Source organism: Carlito syrichta, unplaced genomic scaffold, assembly GCF_000164805.1.
Source record: "Carlito syrichta isolate Samal-C Ts95f unplaced genomic scaffold, Tarsius_syrichta-2.0.1 Scaffold312912, whole genome shotgun sequence".
Taxonomy (NCBI): Eukaryota; Metazoa; Chordata; class Mammalia; order Primates; family Tarsiidae; genus Carlito; species Carlito syrichta.
The window spans coordinates 100948-104557 of NW_007257008.1; the positions used below are offsets into that span (position 1 = coordinate 100948).

Here is a 3610-nt window from a genome sequence, read left to right on the forward strand (position 1 = left end):
CTCAGGCAATTCACTCACCTCAGCCTCCCAAAGGCGCGGGATTACAGGCTGAGCCACCGAGCCCGGCCACTGTGGTTTTTATAGTAAAATCTATCGTAACATGTAAACACTACAGCTACTTTTTGGGTATGGAAACTGAGGCATTCAGTGGTTAAACTACTTTCCCAAGATCACACCCTAATGTGGGGCAAAGAGATTCGAACCGGGGCTCAGGCATCAGAGCCTGCAGACTTTACCACATACCATATACTCATCCCTTTCTGACCCCTGCCAGGTGTTACTTCCAATCCCAGGTCCTGCTCTCATTCCCAGGCAGGTCCCCAGAGAACCTATGGTAGCTGGCGAGGACCTGGCCCCTCCCATAATGGCCTTTTTTCATCTCATCCTGCTCCAGGGAAGCTCTGTTTTACGGGTAACTTCACACCCACTCACCCGGCTGTTTGAGAACGACCAGAGTGCCACCAAGATCAGCCCTTCCAGCCAGCGTCCCTCATGGAAAAGATGATGCGATTGGTCCTCCAGCCATGAGGACGAGGCCACCCCTCTGCTTTTTCCCTCCGTGACAGATCACGAGACCACCGAAATCCTCCCATCGGGTGGCTGGCTACCCTCCACCCAGCACGAGGCTGATGCTGGGTCCCTCTCACGGCATGGGCAGGGGTTTCCTCCTGCCTCCCCTAGGCCTGGCCCAGACCCCTTGCTTGTCAAGCACTGGCTGGCTGGCTGGCCAGCCAGAAAGGTGAACAAATGGGCATGGAGAGCGCTTTCCCTTCTAAAGGGGCCCAGCCTGGGGAAGGGAGCCGCCAGCCCAGAAGAAAGTCTTGGAAGGCTTCCAGGAAGAGTTTCCCTCATTGGCCGAGCGGTCCAGCTGCATGCTGTACCAAGGAGGGCTGACAGCTGGCTCTCGGTTCTGGCCCATGTGGAGAGTTGATCACGGGGTCCCGAGGGTGGGGCCCCTGCCATCCCTTTGTCTCACCCAAGCCCCATTTAGGGCACCCAAACAGCCCCAGCTGGACCTGGCATGCTCCTCTCCACAGGCCCCAGGGGCTGGGCCACCAGCTCACGGAGTTTAGGGTCAAACAGTTTCCTCTGAAGTGGAGAAATAAAGCTGGCTTTTCTAGAACCAGACACTGTGCTAAGTGCTTTACATACAGAGTCTGAATCCAATCCTTATGGTGCCCCATTGAGGGAGGTGCTGGTTGGTCCTCCAGCCATGAGAAAGCCAAGGCCCAGAATTGGGCTACAGTGCCCAGTCAGTGTGCATTCCCTCACTCTACTGCCCTCCTGCCTGGCCCTGGCCCTGCGGTCTCAGGTGCAGTTTCTAGCACCAGGAGACCGTGTCCTTTGGGCTCTGGGCATGCCTGGCCCATGAGGGCTCAGGAGGGCCTGGAGCACAGAGTTGGAAGCAGCCAGATCTGAGTTTGAAACCCAGTGCTGCCTCTTGGTCACGGCGTGACGTTAGGTGCGTCACTTCTCCGTGTCACAGGGAAATAATCACCCACACTGCAAGAGTGAGCAGGAAACATGAGAGTGCTCGGGAAATGCCCAGGCCGGTGCCCCAGCCAGGGAGGGCACTGCAGGATCACCCCCTTACTTTTTGGCCTTTCTAAAATAGGCAGGAGTGGGTGGGGCTTGGAGTCTTGGAATTTAGGGAGGGGTGGGAAGTTTCCCAAATTAAAATCAAGGGAGCTAGGTTGTCAGGTGGGAAATACTGTGGTCAAATTTAGGCTGGTTGGATGGGAAGGTGAGTTAAGGGAACACAAATTCCCCTGAGACCAGAACCAAAGGTTATCAGACAGCGGGTGCCTGGGGGCTGGGCTGTCTGTGGGCTCAGCCCAGGGCAGCAGGCCTGCCTGTTTGGGGCTCTCTCCTCACTGACCCAGCAGGACTTCAAGACAGACACTGCATGTGATCCAGGCCAAGTGCCCAGAGCCCTAATGAGGAGGTGCCCCCTGCTGACGGGTGCTCAGCAGGACCGCAGAGGAGACCGGATTTGGGCTCTCTCCAGGACCGGTTCAACCCACTTCCCCCGGACTTCATTCCTAATAGGTAAGGGGACCTTAACCAGGTGCAGGCCAGTGTGCATCTCAGGAGCCCCCTGAAAGTCAGTATATTTGGGGAAGAGCCAGTCCAAAGCTTTCATTCGAGTTTCAAAAGGCTCCAGGACTCCCGCCAGGTCAAGAACGACAACGGCCTGAAGGCCGGATCCACACTAAGACAGAAGAGAAAGAGGGTTAAGGTGACCCTGCCCGGGAAATGTGTTTTGCAGTAAGGAATTCTGGAAGACCAGTGCCCTTTGAAAAATCAAAGGAGGCCAGGCTCGGTGGCTCAGCCTATAATCCCAGCACTTTGGGAGGCCAAGGCAAGTGGATTGCTTGAGCCCGTAGGTTCGAGACCAGCCTGGGTAGCTTGACGAGACCTGGTCTCTACAGTAAATAAAAAACGAGCCGGGCGTGGTAGCGCACGCCGGTAGCTCCGGCTCCTTGGAAGGTTGAGACGGAAGGATCGCCGGAGCCCAGGAGGTCGACGCTGGGGTGGCCGTCAGCATGCCACTGCACTCCAGCCTGGGCAACAGAGTGAGACTCCGACTCAAAAAAATTAAATAAATACATAAAAAGAATCAAAGGAAGGCATCCCAGAAGGAAGGAACATTCAAGGCCTGGCGTGAACAGAAACATCTGGCCTAGAACGCCTCCTCGAACTCACTGGGTGCTCTGCCCTGGGGTGGGGGTGGGGAACACCACGGAGGGGAGCCTCCCTTCTTGAGGGCAGATGACAGGACAGAGCTCTAATGAGATCTAGAGATAGATGTATGGGGAGGAGGGTGAGGCGGTTGGGCGTTCTCGGTGAGCAGTGAACACTGGATAGGTCTTGACCCATATGCTCTTGGGCTGGCCGGTACCCCGAGGCTGCGTATGAACTTCGTGGCCCCCAGGGTGAGGCAGCCTCCCCAACACCGCAGGAGCGGAGCTGGTGCCCACAGGGCCGACCTTGGCGAGGATGGGCAGACCGAGCTCGTGCCCACAGACCAACCTTGGTGAGGACCTGCAGCCCCACAGCGACGCCATGTGGCAGAGAGAAGAAAAACTGCAGCAGAAATAGGCCTAGGAACCCCGTTTCTCCCTACCCTGGAACTGACCCCCCAGGGGTCCCATGGTGAGTAATGAGTAATTCAAAGGTGGAAGGCTCACGAAGGAGACCCTGGGCTTCTAGATAACGAGGCAGGTGGGGGTTCGAGCAATTAATTGGGGAAGGATGGGACAAGCCTGGCACCTGGTCACCCGGTGGCCATGAGCACCGGCTGCGCCTCCCTCAGCAGAAGGGCGGGAAAGATCCTGGCAGGGTAGGAACTCTGGGTCTGGAGAGGCTGCGAAGGGAGGACCGAGAAGGAGGAGAGCTTTGAGTCCTCGCCAACAGGAGGAAAGCCCCGTTAGCCAGGGGGAAGCCCTGGCTGGGAGTCAGAAAGCAGAGTCCAATCCTGACCTTGCATCTGACCAGCATGCTGCTTCAGGTGAACTGCAGCTGGACGCATTGCCTGCCTTGGGCTCCAAGGACCCCAGAGACAGACACGGAGGGGTCATGCCAGGAGGTAAAGACTGTTGGTGAGTTT

General features: G+C 57.1%; 1 protein-coding gene across 1 annotated transcript in view; it reads right to left on the reverse strand.

Moving 5' to 3' along the window:
* Positions 1–3610, reverse strand: part of SCTR (secretin receptor) — an 80667-nt gene that overhangs the window by 39775 nt on the left and 37282 nt on the right. The window lies entirely within an intron of this gene.